The sequence below is a fragment of the Tamandua tetradactyla genome, chromosome 20 (genome assembly GCF_023851605.1).
Source record: "Tamandua tetradactyla isolate mTamTet1 chromosome 20, mTamTet1.pri, whole genome shotgun sequence".
Taxonomy (NCBI): domain Eukaryota; kingdom Metazoa; phylum Chordata; class Mammalia; order Pilosa; family Myrmecophagidae; genus Tamandua; species Tamandua tetradactyla.
In genome coordinates, this window is record NC_135346.1 from 58,565,178 (window position 1) to 58,582,240 (window position 17,063).

Consider the following 17,063-nt stretch of genomic DNA (forward strand, 5'->3'; position numbering starts at 1 on the left):
GAAATTTATTGCCCTAACTGCCTATATCAAAAAAGAAGTAAGGGCAAAAATCGAAGAATTAACTTTCCACTTGAAGAACTACAGAAAGAACAGCTAATTAACCCCAGAGCAAGCAAAAGGAAAGAAATACTGAAGATTAGAAGAAAAATAAATGAAATAAAAAACAATCAAGAAAATCAACAAAACCAGATTTTGGTTCTATGAGAACATCAATAAAATTGATGGACCTTTAGTGAGGTTGACAAAAAAAAGCAGAAAGAGGATGCAAATAAATAAGATCAGAAATGGAAGAGGAGACATAATCACTGACCCTGCAGAAATAAAGAAGGTAATGAGAGGATACTATGAATAATTTTATGCTAATAAACTAGACAGTGTAGATGAAATGGACAACTTCCTAGATAGGCACAAGCAACCAACACTGACTCTAGAAGAAATAGGCGACCTCAACAAACCAATCACAAGTAAAGAAATTGAATTAGTCATTAAGAAGCTCCCCCAAAAGAAAAATCCAGGACCAAATGGCTTCACATATGAACTCTACCAAACATTCCAGAAAGAATTAGTACCTAATCCTTCTCAAATTCTTCAATAAAACTGAAGAGGAGGGAAGGCTACCTAACTCATTCTATGAAGCCAACATCACCCTCATATCAAAACCAGACAAAGATATTACAAGAAAAGAAAATTACAGACAAATCTCTCTAATGAATATAGACGCAAAAATTCTCAACAAAATTCTTGTAAATCAAAACATTTTAAAACCCTGGACTGATTTTCATTTTCCTCTTTTCTGTCCTCTTTCCCATCTTCCTGTCTTTTGTTCTACTTTCCGAAAGACTTTCTCAATTTTTCCTTTTAATTTTGTAAGGTCTAGGAAACCACCTCCTATTAAAAAATTTATAACATCCATATCACGATACACTGCATAATTTCTCAACAGTGATGATTTCATAAACTTTTGAGGTAAGAGGAGGTAATGGAAAGGACAAGATTTAGAATGGATTTGAATTAATCAACAAAGTACAATGGAAGGAAGAAGATAATAAAGGGGGAGGCAGGGCAAGATGGTAGCATAGTGAAGTGTGGAATTTAGTTAGTCCTCCAGAGCAGCTAGTAAATAGCCAGAAACTGTATGGAACAACTGTTAGGGGGACATCAGTGACTGGACACATGTCCTACACCAGTCTGGAAGGGGTGGAACGGTGGAGATCCCACACAGAATTGTAAATCTTCCAAGGTTGGGAACCCGGCATCCCTCCCACAAAGGCACAGCAGCTTGGTTTTCCAAAGGGAAAAGAAACAGACATTACTGGTAGGAAGAAAGTTGACTCAACCATGCTCCAACTGCAGAATTAATTAACAAATTCTGACTACTGAAAAAAGACCTGAACACAGAACCTGGAGTAAGAACACCCTGGCAGAGAGGGGATGGAGCTGACGGAAAACCAAAAACCAAAACAAACAGGAAAAAAAAGAGACTTTTAGAGTTGGACAATACAAAATACCAGAAAAGGGCTGGACCCCAAGAAAAGGGGGCACATAGACCCTGGGGACAGAGCCACGTATCAACTCTACCTCTTGATTGGCAAACCAGGGTAGTTAGGTTCTGGCTCTGAAAAGGCTTTAAAAAAAATTTTTTTTAATTTTTTTTACTTCGCAACAGCCATTAGATAAAACAGTTAAGCGGTCAGTGACTCCAGTACTGCCCCAAGCAAGGGCGCAATTAAGGGATGTATGAGAGTAAATAATCAGGTGAATGGGGACAATTCCCTAGAAAGTGTATCTTCCCCCAAGAAAAGGGGGCAGGGCCCAGTTCAAGTGACTGTGCTCCTTCAGGGAATTCAGGCTCCAGGGACTGGGAAATAGAAGCAACCTAAACCTGCCCTATCTACCTCAGCCTCTGTACCTACAACACCACTGGAAAGGAGAAGCTGCTGAAATTACCGCCATCACTTTATGCTGCTGGCAGATACGCATCACATGCTAGGCAGGAAAGAAAAAGCACACAGTCTAGAGACTTCACAGGGAAGTCTGACAAGCTGTTGGGTCTCACCCTAGGGAAACTTTATACTGGCTACTCTCTCCTCCTGAGATGTGGGCCCCGCTGGTCTGCAGAAATCTGACTGGGGTCAATCATATCTGAGAAGACCCTCTTCAAAAAAAGAATACATATAGGCTGGATAAAAAACAGAAAAACAAGAGCTGAAAAGTTCTGATCAGTGAAAAAGTACCTATGCTACAGGTCTAGAATAAGCTGAACTAAATGCCAAAGAACACACACAGAACAAACATTCAACAGGAAAGCCCTCCAGAATAAACTAATTAAGGAAATCAAATGCCTGGATACCAGTAAAAACGAGTCATACCAGAAAAACTGAAGACATGGCCCAGACAAAGGAACATTTCAAATGAGATAAAGGAGTTGAAACAACTAACTCAGGATATTCTAACAGACATGCAAAATCTCATCAACAATTAAATAAACGAGTTGAGGCAAGATATGTCAAAAAACACGAAGGATGGGGCAGGCAACCTTAGCGCAGTGGCAGAGTTCTCACCTGTCACGTCAGACACCTGCTTTTGTTTCCTGGTACCTGCCCATGCCCCCAAAAAAAGACATCAAAGTATAAAGAAAACAGAAGATCAGAGCAGAAATCAATGAAATTGAGAATATGAAAATAGTAGAGAAAATTAAAAAAAAACAAAACAAAACAGAAGTCAATTCTTTGAGAAAAATCAATAAAATTGATGGATCCTTAGCTATGCTGACAAAAGAGAGAGAGAGAAAAGATGCAAACAAATAAAATCAGAAATTGAAGAGGGGACATAACCACTGACCACAAAGAAATAAAGGAGGTAATAAGAGGATACTATGAGCAACTATACGCTTAAAGACTAGACAACTTAGATGAAAAGCACAACTTCCTAGAAAGGCATAAACAACCAACATTGATTCCAGAAGAAATAGACGACTTCAACAAACCAAACACAAGAAAAAAGACTGAATCAGTCATCAAGAGCTCCCAAAAAAGAAAAGTCCAGGACCAGAGGGCTTCACATGTGAATTCTACAAAGTGTTCAAGAAAGAATTAGACCAATCCTGCTCAAACTCTTCAAAAATCTGAAGAGGAGGGAAAACTATCTAACTCATTCTATGAAGCATGTATCACCCAAATGCCAAAACCAGACAAAGATACCAGAAGAAAAGGAAATTACAGATCTCTTTAATGAATACAGATGCAAAATTCCTCAACAAAATACCTGCAAATCAAATCCAGCAGCACATTAAAGGGTTTTATACCAGGTATGAAGGCTGGTTCAACTCAGGAAAATCAATTAATGTGATACATCTTATCAGTAAGTCAAAGCAGAAAAACCATATGATCATCTCGATTGATGCAAAAAGGCATCTGACAAATTTTACTATCCTTTCTTGATGGAATCACTTCAAAGATAGAAGAGAACTTCCTCAACATGATAAAGGGAATATATGAAAAACCCAAAGCTAGCAACAACCTCAATGGGGAAAGACTGTAAGCTTACCATCTAAGATCAGGAACAAAACAAAGATGCCCACAGCCATCACTTTTATTCAAAATTGTGCTGGCACTGTGCTGGAAGTTCAAGCCAGAGCAATAAAGAAAAAGAAACAAAAGGCACCCAAATTGGAAAGGAAGAAGTAAAACTCTGTTTGCAGATAACATACTATATGGCAAAAATCCCAAACAATCAACAGCAAAGCTACTACAGTTAATAAATGAAACATCAAAGTGGCAGGATACATGAGCAACACCAAAATTCAGTAGTGTTACTATAAACTAGTAATGAACAATCTGAGGAGGAAATCAAGAAAAAAATTCCATTTACAATAGCAACCTAAAGAATAAAATATTTAGGAATAAATTTAACTAAGGACACAAAAGGCCTATGCACAGAAAACTATAAGATATTGGCAGACCTAAATGAATGCAAGTGCATACTGTGTGCATGGACTGGAAGACTAATTATAGTTAAGATGTCAATTCTACACAAATTGCTTTAGATTCAATGCAATAACAAAATGCTGACAACTTACTCTGCAAAAGTAGAAAAAACAATAACCAAATTTACTTGGAAGAGCAGACAGGGTGCCCCACATAGCTAAAAGTATCTTGAGAAAGCAAATGAAATTGGATGTCTCACACTACCTGACTTTAAAGCATATTACGAAAGCTACAGCATTCAAAACAGCATAGTACTGCAACAAAGATAGATACACTGACGAATGGAATCGAATAGAGTACTCAGAAATAGACCCTCTCATCTATGGACAATTGATCTTTGATAAGGTGATAAAGCCAATCCAAGTGGGACAGAGCAGCCTGCTCAGTAAATGGTGCTTGGAGAACCAGACATCCACATGCAAAAGAAAGAAAGAGGATCCAAATCTCACACCCTACACAAAAATTAACTCAAAATGATCAAAGACCTAAACATTAGAGCTAAAACCATAAACTTTTAGAAGAAAATGTAGGGAAGTATCTTGTAAATCATGTGATAGGAGGTGGTTTCCTAGACCTTACACCCCAAAGCACAAGCAATGAAAGAAGAAATAGATAAATGGGATCTCCTCAAAATTAAACACTTTTGTGCATCAAAGAACTTTCTGAGGAAAGTAAAAAGGCAGCCTATGCAATGGGAGACAGTATTTGGAAACCACATATCAGATAAGGGTTTAATATCAAGAATATATAAAGAGATTTTACAACTCAACAATAAACAAACAACCTAATTAAACAATGGGCAAAAGACTTGAACAGACACTTCTCAGAAGAGGAATTACAAATGGCTAAAAGGCAAATGAAAAGATGCTCAACTTCACTAGGTATTAGGGAAATGCAAATCAAAACCACAACAAGGTATCATCTCATATCCTCTAGAATGGCCATTAGGAAAAAAAAACAGAAAATGACAAGTGCAGCAGAGGATGTGGAGAAAGAGGCACACTGATCCACTGTTGATAGGAATGTAAAATAGTGCAACTGCTGTGGAAGGCTGTTTGGTGGTTCCTCAGAAAGCTAAGAACAGAACTGTCATATGATTTAGCAATCCCATTACTAGGTATATATTCAAAGGAACTGAAGGCAAGGACACAAAACAGACATCTGCACATCAAAGTTTATAGCAGCATTATTTACGATTGCTGAGAGATGGAAACAGCCCAAATATCCATCAACAGATGAGTAGATAAACAAGCAGTGATGTATGCATACAATGGAATATTATGCAGCTGTAAGACAGAATAAAGTCATGAAGCACATGACAATGTGAATGGACCTTGAGGACATTATGCTGAATGAAATTAGCCAGAAACAAAAGGACAAATACTGTATGGTCTCACTAAGATGAACTAACCTTAAAGAGTGAACTTGGAGAATTTAAGTTAAGAACACAGGTTATCATGAAAACAGAAATAGGGTAGAGATTGGGCAACCGGTGCTGAAGGAAGACAGATTGTGCAACAAAACTGATTGTAAAAATTCAGATATAGATAGCACAATATTACCTGATTGTAGCACAATAATGTTAAGTACACTGACTAAAGCTGAATGTGAGTATAGCTGAGGGAGAAGGTCTGGGGAAAAGACAGAATATAAAGACTAAGGTAGTAAAATTTAGGAATGCCTCGAGTAGACAATGATGGTAACTAAATGTACAAATATACGGATGTTTTTGCATGGTGGAGAACAAATGAATGTCAACATTGCAAGGTGTTAAAAATGGGATGGTACACAGGAAAAAATACAATTAATGCAAGCTAGGGTCTATAGTCAACAGTAACCCTGTAATATGCTTCCACTGAATCTAACAAAGCCATTATGCCAAAATTAAATGTTAACCAACAAGGGATATGGGGGAGGGATATGGGATTCTTTGTGGAAGAAAAAGAAATGTGTTCATATAGACTGTGGTGGCAAAGGTATGGCTATGCAATTATACCAGGAACCATTGATAATTTACTTAGGTTAGATTGTATGATGTGCAAATAAAACTACTTAAAAATAAACAGAAAGAAACAAATGCTAGAGAAAATGTGGAGAACGAGATACACCTATTTACTGTTAGTAGAGAAGCTACTGTTAGTGGTGCAGCCCCTCCAGAGGTCAGTGTGGTGGATCCACAGGAAACCTGGGATGAGGTTGCCATGTGAACCTACCAACCTCACTGCTAGGAATATAGCTGGAGGAACTGAGAATGGAGAAACAAATGGACATTTGTACATTGGAGATTATGGCGGTAGTATTCACAATCTACAGTGGATGGAGGTAGGATAAGGGTACAACAAATAAAGAATGGAAGGGGGAACTGTGGTATATACATACAATGGACTACTGATCGGCTACAAGAAGAAATGAAGTTGTGAGGCATTCAACTAGGTGACTGAATATTGAGGACAGTATGTTGAATGAAACATCAGAACCAAAAAGGCAAATATTATCATGCCTCACCCTAACTATAATACACAAACTCAGAGAACTGAAGTCAAGAGCATGGGTTATAAGGTTGGGGCCCAGTGTAAAGGGTTCTAGATTGTAAGCTCTTACAGCAATCACATCTATTCCAGAGTTGTAATGGTTACTTCTAAGTTCTGAGATAATGTGCTATTTGTGTATAACCTGGTCATTTCCTGAAACCTCAGGTATTTACATGACACTTGAGACTTGGAGTTAGAGCTCTGAATCTATGAAAGTCAGCATTACACCATACAGCAACTGTTTAAAAAGTTGAAAAAGTGATCCGAATTTGACTAGAAATGTGAAAGAAGCTGATCTAGATAGGACTAAGATAAATCAGATTACAGGGTAAAAAATGGCATGGTCCATATTTTAAAACTCTGACTTTTGTGTGAGCCCAAAGGAAGAGATGTTTATTAGGTACGAAATTTATATTTTGGGTAGGTGATTATATAATTTAACTTGTATGGTCAGTTTATTTGAACACCATAATTACATGGAATCTTGAATAGGGTGTCAGATCTTGTTGGTTTGTACAGGTTAATGTGATGCCCCAACACATTCCAGAGTAAGCTGGGCAGAGAATTTACAAAGTATTTACAAAGTCCCCTTGAGGGATTGGGGAGAAAGGGAATATTAAAAGTCCCCATCTGGGGAATTCCTGATATTCTCACAAGCAGTGGGGACAATCAAACCAGGCTGAGGCCTTGATTTGGGGGCTCATCCCTATGAACTTATACCTGCTAAGGAGAAGCTAAGCCTACTTATAATTATGCCTAAGAGTCACCCCCAGAGAACCTCTTTTGTTGCTCAGATGTGGCCTCTTTCTCTAAGCCAACTCAGCAGGTAAACTCACTGCCCTCCCCCCGCCACTCCCAAGGGTGTAAGTTTCCCTGGCAATGTAGAACAGGACTCCCAGGGATGAGCCAGAACCCAGCATTACAGGACTGAGAAAGACTTCTTGACCAAAAGGGGGACAAGAGACATGAGATAAAATGAAGTATCAGTGGCTGAGAGATTTCAAATAGAGCAGAGAAGCTATCCTGGAGGTTACTCTTACACATTATATAATATACCATTTTAGTTTACGGTGTACTGGAGTGGCAAGATGGAAGTAACTACAACTATTGAACTGTATTCCAGTAGCCTTAATTCTTGAAGATGACTGTATAAGTATAGAGCTTTTACAATGTGACCGTGTGATTGTGAAAACCTTGTGTTTGATGTCCCTTTGTCCAGGGTACTGACAGATGAATAAAAAAGAAGAGCAAAAATAAATAAATAATGGGGGGTAAAGGGGTTTAAAAAAATGGATAGATTGAAATACTAGGGGCCAATGAAAGGGAGGGATAAAGGATATAGGATGTAGGAGTTTTTCCTTTTTATTTATTTTTCTAGAGTGATGCAATGTTCTAAAAATGATCATGGTGATGAATACACAACTATGTGATGACTGTGCCCACTGATAGTATATTTTGGATGGACTATATCTGTGAAAACATATATATCAATGAAAACATATATATTTAAAAAAAAAAAAAAAAGCATGGCTTCAGAATTTAAAAATAGAATTGGCTGGTATCCAGAATTCTACAAGTGGCCAAATTTAGTAACAAATTGTGTCACTAAACAAGTGTGAACAAGACATTTTCAGATATATAAGGTATAAAAAAATGTATTTCCCATTCCCCTTTTTTTTCAATAGGTTACAAAAGGATGTGTTCCATCAAAGTAAGAGAAAAAGAAAAAACATAAAAAGTCTAGGAAACAGTTCCAGGAGAGGGGAAACTAAATCCCTAGGAGGACTGTGAAAGGAGATCCCAGGAAGCCTGCTTTCTGTCAGGTGTAAGAGGGCAACCAGTTTGCAGTGAAGCAATGTAACTCAAAGGGTCAATGAGGGCTGTCATTACTAGCTGACAACTGCCACCTTGTCACCTTTTTTTTTTATATTGAGGTATAGTCACATACCACACAAATCCAAATCATCCAAGGTCTACAATCACTGGCTCACAGTATCATCACATAATTGTGCATACATTCCCATGATCAATTTTAGAACATTTTCATTACTCCAGAACAGGAATAAACAATAAAACAATAAAATCCAAATACTCCCATACCCTTCATCCCCCACTATTGTTGACCCATAGTATTAGTATTGTACATTTACATAGATAACTGTTAATGTAGTTGATGTTAAATACAGTCCATAGCTTGTAATAGGTGATTTTCCCCACACACCATTCTATTATTAACTCTCTGTACAAGTGTTGTACATTTGTAGTTCATACAATAATTTACTATATTTGTAGTGATAACTGGTGACATATATGACTTTAAACAACCACTTTCAATCAAATTCACCTACAATAAATTACTATTACTTATAATCCCAAGAACAAGCTATCATCACCTCTATCTATTCCCAAACATTTAAACTGAACAATGTTAACAATTCTGCACGTATTAGGTAACCACTCTCCCTTCTCTAGTTTCTGTCTATTTCTGGGAACCCGGTATTCTACACTTTTCCCCCATGCATGTCTTTATTTTATTACTTATCAAATATAGGCTAGATAAGATGCGTATAAGTCACAAGGGTTTTACAATCATACAGTCATAAGATAAAAGCTATATAATCAGACAATCATTATCAAAGACCAAGCCTACTGGGTTGCAGTTCAGCAATTTCAAGTATTTCCTTCTGGCAGTTCCTACAGACTAGAAACCAAAAAGAAACATCCGTATAATGATTCAGTAGTAACAATCACTTGTCAAATCCTAACGTCTCTGTCACATCTCCTCCCTCTCATTTGACAGATTTTTCAATCTCCAGAGGCAGTTATGTGCCACCTTTTTTTAACATGCAATTTAAAGAACAGGTAAGCTCGATCCGAACTCTTATCTATGTTTAGCTTCTTCTAACCATGCTACCTGAATCAGGTAATGATATTAAGTTTACTCCACAAAATACTTCATCTTCACTTTACTTTTTCTTTTTTTTTTTTTTAACATGGGCATGCACTGGGAATTGAACCTAGGTCTCTGGTATGGCAGGAAAGAACTCTGCCCTTAAGCCATCATTGCCTGCCCACCTTCACTTTACATTTTTAAAGTTGAAGCAATATCATGTTGAGCTTAGAATACAAAAATAAAAGGAGCAGATCTTGGACTAGCCTGGGGAATATCCAGAGGGAGACACAGGGACGGTCACCGCTGCCACTACTACTGTCACCATGGCGTCTGCACCTCTTTGTACAGCCCACCCACTTGTTCGGGTCTCGGCCAACCCCTCCCACCTCCTCTCTCGCAGTTTCCATACTCCTCTTCCTCATCCTGATGTCCCCCTTCTTGCTTGGAAAGCTGCCCAGCTACCAGCAACCCCCCAGTGTCACCATGGCTACTGCACCATACAAATTCTCTTACATCTTAAATGTATTATTATTAGGAACACAGGAGTAGGAAAACTTTGCTTGCTTCATCAATTTACAGAAAAAAAATTTATGGCTGATTGTTCTCACACAATTGTTACTGAATTGGAACAAGAATAATTGAAGTTAGTGGCCAAAAAACTAAGCTGCAGATGTGAGATACAGCAGGACAGGAGCAGTGCGAGTCTGTTACCCAAAGTTACTACAGAGGAGCTGCGGGAGCGCTTATGGTATATGATATTACTGGAAGAAGTATATATAATCACTTAAGCAGCTGGTTGAAAGATGCAAGGAATCTCACCAATCCAAATACTATATAACAATTCTCATAGGAAATAAAGCAGATTTGGAGGCAGAGAGAGATATTAAATATGAAGAAACCAAACAGTTTGCTAAAGAAAATGGCTTATTGTTCCTTGAGGCAAGTATAAAAGTGGGAGAACATAGAAGATGCCTTCCTTGAGGCTGCCAAGAAAATCTATCAGAACATTCAGGATGAAGCCTGGATTTGAATGCTGCTGAGTCTGGTGTACAACACAAACCCTCAGTCCTGCAGGGAGGCCAGCTAACCAGTGAACCCCAACCCCACAAAGAAGGCTGTGGCCCCTTAGTTGACCTTTCACCTCTGTCTGTTGGAGGCAGTATCTTTTACCACCTCATTGTCTTGTACATCCTACTGGGTTTAATTTAAAAAAAAAAAAAAGAAAAAGAAACTCTGTTGTAAAAACAATTAATACAATACTAAACTGCTAAACAACTAGATATAATCAGGTTATCAAAGGCAGTAGAGTAATAAATCTCTCCTGCATGGTAAATCTAAACTTTTTACCACCCTTGATTGTTCTCTTGATAGATATGTCACCAACACATTTAAACTAAGCACTGATGCTGGACTTAATGATCTTTACCCCTCTCCACCTTTTTTGGCAAGACTTTGTCTCACTGTGTAGTTTGGTATCTTAAGCCTTTATCCTCATCTTTAACCATTCAAGTATGCCTGTTGTAACCAATAAACTTATTGTTGTAAAATGACTTCTGATGGTAAGGAAGGAGTTCTATGACTGCTTTTTGTTTTGTTTTGTCTTTGTCGGTGTTACGTGAGTGACATTTTTGTTAAGGAAGCTTGCCTCTATCTTAGCCTTACACAGTGAAAATGTACCTTTATATTTTCTCTTGAGCTTTATTGATAGGCTTTATTCTTTTTAAAAAAAAAAAAAACCACTATTTTACCTTTTTTTCTTTCACAGAAAGTAAGTATGTATTAAAGTTGAACGAAATGAACTAACAATACATTCTGTGTATCTTATTTTAATGAAGATGATAAATTGACTACTGGCATTAGAAACAGGAGTTTGTACAGTATGATCTATATGTGACCATGTTACTCCCTTCCATTCACAGAAGGAAATTTAGACACAACTGCAATTCACAAGCAATGTGGCTGCACTGCTTGGTACTGGCAGTGTTTGGAGACATCATGCTGTTAAGAGCTCTTAGCATGAAAGGATTAACACTAGCAGATTCTGTTTCATCTTTGCACTCTGGCTTACCTACTGATTTTCTTAACTGTTCTCATGAAATTGACAATGTGCTGACCTGCTTTTCTCTTTTTGTAAACGTTTTACACTATAGGCTGCATTTCTTTGCCTTACTGTATGGGAAAAGATAAAAGGCTGGGTTTGTTATTGCACAATTTTAAGCTTTTATACCTTAATCTTTTTGAGGTAAAACGATTCTAAACCAGACAGCCAGAATCACAAGTCTGCTGTTAAGAGATTTTGAATTGTCCTTTTTAAACTACTACAGTGAAATTATTTAAGAAGTTCCTTCTGTTCATAATACGAGGAACTATTTTATGTCATGTTGGCATAAATTATTTTGTAAAAGGGAGTTAATGGTGTCTCAATGTTTTTGTTGATACAAAGTAATATTACTTTGACTAGGTAGGCTTGCCACTGTGACAGTTTAAAAGGATTATGTACCCTAGTAAAGCCATGTTTTAATCCTGATTCAATTTTGTAGATGCAACCATTTCTTTTAATCCCTATTCAATAATGTAGGTTGGAATCTTTTGATTAGATTATCTCCATGGAGATGTGATTCATCCAATTATGGGTATTAACTTTTTGATTAGATGGAGATGTGACCCCACCCATTCCAGTTAAGTCTTGATTAGTTGAGTGGAATCCTTTAAAAGAGGAAGCACTTTGGAAAGAGCAAACGAAGAGCCATGAGAACTATAAGAGCCCACGCAGCCAGGACCTTTGGTGATAAAAGAAGGAAAACGCCCCAGGGGGAGTTTCATGAAAAAAGAAGCCTGGAGAGAAAGCTAGCAGACACTGCCATGTTCATCATGTGCCTTTCCAGTTGAGAGAGAAACACTGAACCAAGTTATTTCTCCCTGAAGCCTTAGATTGGATATTTTTATAGCCTTGCTTTAATCGGGTCATTTTCGTGGGCTTAGAACTGTAAACTTGCAACTTACTAAATTTCCCCTTTTTAAAAGTCATCCTGTTTCTGGTATATCACATTTCAGCAGCTAGCAAACTACAACAGCCACTGAAAGAATACTGTATTGTAAAAGAAATAATATGATTTCTTTAGATAACAAACTAAGTTTTTACCAAGTTCTTCACCTCTGTTCACTGATTTTTAATTGAGTTTATGGTTCAGAAGCTGGGAATCAAGAAGTCATATGCATATGACAGGTAAAAACCTCAGCAATATGCACTCAGCTCAGCAGCTGTGTTTAAAATACACATTTTAAATTCTTTTTTAAAGACACGAAAGTAAAAGCATATCTTTCTAGGTTGTAAACACGTGGTAGTACCAGAGTATTATATAGCCAAAGTCAAATAAAAGCCAAAACTGGAATGTGCAGAAAGTAAGATTTGATCAGTTTGTGGACTCATCTTTACTTCTGTCTTTGTTTAGCTTTTTTGAGAAACAAGATACCTGAAGTAGATTGGTATATTCTGTTAAAGGCTTATAGTGATCCACTCTGTTTATACTGTTGCATCACAAGGGACTTGCCCAGGGACCATGACCTACTGATAGGTGTATAGATTTACAAAAACAAAACAAACTGACCTTTGGGACATAAGGTAGCAATCACAAACTAAAGACCATGACTTCTTGTTTAGGTGCAATATCCTAATTCCCAAAGTTAGGTACAGCAGGGTCTTCCTGCTTTTGTGACAGAAGGATTTATTCAGACTGCTGTACTCTTCATTTGAAGTAACAAAATGCTATTAATCTAAATATTTATAAATAAAGTACCTGTATCAAGATTAAAAAATAAAAATAAAAAACAAAAGGAGCAGCCCCCACTCCTAATGGTCACCCAGGATCTGAACCAAATTATACCCCTACCAGATTATTTGAGGCTTAGATTTCCCAGGAATTGCCTCCTGACTTCCCTAGAATGGGCTCTTGCAAACTCTCAGGAAGGTAAACTCATACCATATGCTTTGGATTCTATTAGCATTTTCTCTCCTAAGAGTCTTTAACTAATAAATACAATATTGCCATTTCCTTCATAAATGGGCTTGTGCATCATACTTAGTTTTTCTATATATACATACAATATTCACTGATACACATAAAAGTGGCAGAACTGTCCAAAAACATGGAAAGATAAAACAAATACAGCGGTTACCTTTAGATGGATGCAAAGGGATGTTATCAGGGAAGGACACACAAAGCAAGACAGCTACCAAAACAGTAGGTAAAAAGTGTTCATTTTACATTATAAAACTATGTATTAGCACTATATACACGCTTACATAAGAATGACACTTCAAAAAAAATTTTAATGAGGTAGATCTATATGTGCTGCTATAAAGGTCTCCAAGATACAGTAAGTGAAAAAAGCAAACAGTATATGTAAAATTATTCCTATCCTGTAAAAAAATTTATGGTTCATATATGTATAAACATTTAATTTTTCTGGAAAGGCACAGAAGAAACCATTTCCTATAGTTACTTTTCATTAAATGTACCCTGAGGAACAGGGTAGTAAGACAACTTGCTTTTTATACCTCTGATACTGTTTTGATTTTTTAAACATATATATATTCATATGAAAACTTTTATTTTTGTTAATATTACGATGAGTTATCCAAGTAGTGGAATGACGGGCTGTTTTGTTTTCTTATTTATACTTCTACACATTAAAAAGAATTATTTAGACAAAATTCTCATCAAAACTGGACTCAAGACTCAAAGAGGAAATTCATAAAAAAGAAACAAATACCCCCAAAAGATGTGGAAAAATGTTCACAATTTTGCTAAATTATAACAAAATACAATTTTTGTATTGTATTTTATACAATTTTTGTATTTTGTTATAATACAAAATATAATTTTGTTATAAATACAAAATACAATTTTAAATTTTGCTAAATATAACAAAATACAATTTTTCCTTACCAAACTAGGAAAAAATTTAAAGTACTAATGGTATTGACAAGCAGAAAAGGAAACTAATGACATCGTCAAAAAGAATTTAAATGATATTACATTGGGAAGGTTCTTGTAGGTAGACACGTTAAAATTCTAAACTGATCTTGTACGGATTATGGGAACAATGATTTTTAAGCAAGCAAGTGCAAAGATCTACACTCTAAACTTTTAAAAGAAAGCTAAAGTAAGCTAAGTGAAATGTACAAAGGAAGCCCAGTTCAGAGGGTACTGCAAAAACCCAAATAACAGATGATCAGTAAAAGAAATGGAAGAGGAAGGAATAGATCTGTGTGTCATGTAAGAGGTAAATCTAAAGGATATGATGACCAACTAGGGGTGAAAGATAAGAAAGGCAAGACAAAGATAATTCCAAGGTTTCTAGCTTGAGGTAAATGAAAGTTCTGCAATTAAATGAGATAAAAGATATAGGAGAAAATGAGAATACAATTTATCAGAATTACTGGATGTGCTGAAAGGGAAATTTATTGCCCCTAAAGCCTATATTATAAAACAAGAAAGAGCAAAAATCGAGGACTTAACAGCATACCGGAGGAACTTGAGAAAGAACAGCAAACTAACCCCAAGGCAAACAGAAGAGAAATAATAAAGATTAAAGCAGAGTTAAATGAATGGGAGAACAAAAGAACAACAGAAAGAAACAATAAAACCAAAAGCTGGTTCTTTGAGAAAAACAATAAAACTGATGGGCCATTAGCAAGAATGACAAAGAAAAAAAGAGGGAATGCAAATAAACAAAATCAGAAATGAGAAGGGGTGTGTTACCACAGACCCTGAAGAAATATAAGAAATCATAAGAGGATACTATGAACAACTATATAGCAACAAATTAGACAACTTAGATGAAATGGACAAATTCCTGGAGACACACAAACAAGCTACACTGACTCAGGAAGAAATGGAAGATTTCAACAAACCAATCAGAAGTAAAGAGAGTCAGACATCAAAAATCTTCCTACAAAGAAAAGCCCAGTGCCAGATGGCTTCACAGGGGAATTTTATCAAACATTCCACAAAGAACTAACACCAATCCTGCAAATACTTTTCTAAAAAGCTGAGGAAAAAGGAACTCTACCTAAATCATTCTATGAAGCTAATATCATTTTAGTACCAAACTGGGAAAGATGCTATAAGAAAGGAAAACGACAGACCAATCTCCCTAATGAACACAGATGGAAAAATTCTCAATAAAATATTAGCAAATCGAATCCAACAGCACAGTAAAATAATTATACACCATGACCAAGTGGAGTTTATACCAGGAATGCAAGGATCATTCAACACAAGAAAATCAATTAATATACTACAGCACATTAACAAATCGAAAGGGAAAAATCACATGATTATCTCAATTGATGCTGAGAAAGCATTTGACAAAATTCAGCATCCTTTTCTGATAAAAACATTCCAAAAGATGCAAAACAAAGGTAACTACCTCAATATGATAAAGGGAATATATGAAATATGGATAGCCAGCATCATAGTCAATGGAGAGAGACTTAAAGCTTTCCCCCTAAGATCAGGTACAGGAGAAGGATGCCCACTGTCACCAATATTATTCAACATTGTACTAGAAGTTCTAGCTAGAGCAGTCAGGCAGGACAAAGAAATAAAAGACATCTAAATTGGAAAGGAAGAGGTGAAACTCTCATTATTTGCAGATGATATGATACTATACTTGGAAGACCCTGAGAAATCTACAGCAAAGTTACTTGAGCTAATAAACAAATTCAGCAAGGTGGTGGGATATAAAATTAATGTGCAAAAGTCAGTTAACATTTCTATATACAAGCAATGACCTAGCTGAGTTAAGGGAAAAAATTCCATTCAAAATAGTAACTAAAAGAATCAAATACTTACAAATGTAGTTAACTAGGGAGGTAAAGGACTCGTACGCAGAAAACTACATAACATTACTAAAAGAAATAAAAGGAGATCTAAATAGGTGGAAAGACATTCCCTGCTCATAGATAGGAAGGCTAAATGGAGTTAACATGTCAATTCTCCCCAAATTGAGCTAAAGACTCAACACAGTACTGTGCTGGTTTGAAAGGATGTATGTCCCCTATAAAAGCCATGTTTTAATCAAAATTCCATTTCGTAAAGGCAGAACAATCCCTATTCAATACTGTATGTTTGAAACTGTAATCAGATCATCTCCCTGGAGATGTGATTTAATCAAGAGTGGTTCTTAAACTGGATTAGGTGATGACATGTCTCCACCCATTTGGGTGGGTCTTTACAAATTTCTGAAGTCCTATAAAAGAGGAAACATTTTGGAGAATGAAGGAGATTTGGAGAAAGCAGAGAATGCTGCAGCATCACAAAGCACAGAGTCCACGAACCAGCGACATGTGGAGATGAAGAAGGAAAATGCCTACCAGGGAGCTTCATGAAACAGGAAGCCAGGAGAGAAAGCGAGCAGGCGAGGTCGTGTTCACCATGTGCCCTTCCAGCTGAGAGAGAAGCGCTGACTGCATTAGCCATGTGCTTTCTCACTTGAGAGAGAAACACTGAACTTCATTGGCCTTCTTGACCAAGGTATCTTTCCCTGGAAGGATGCCTTTGATTGGACATTTCTATAGACTTGTTTAAATTGGGACATTTTCTCCGCCTTAGAACTGTAAACTAGCAACTTATTAAATTCCCCCTT

The 17,063-nt window shown here is 36.7% G+C and overlaps 1 protein-coding gene and 1 pseudogene across 1 annotated transcript in view; one reads left to right on the forward strand and one right to left on the reverse strand.

Moving 5' to 3' along the window:
- Positions 1–17,063, reverse strand: part of UIMC1 (ubiquitin interaction motif containing 1) — a 235,272-nt gene that overhangs the window by 174,917 nt on the left and 43,292 nt on the right. The window lies entirely within an intron of this gene.
- Positions 9,894–10,619, forward strand: LOC143664744 (ras-related protein Rab-14 pseudogene; annotated as a pseudogene).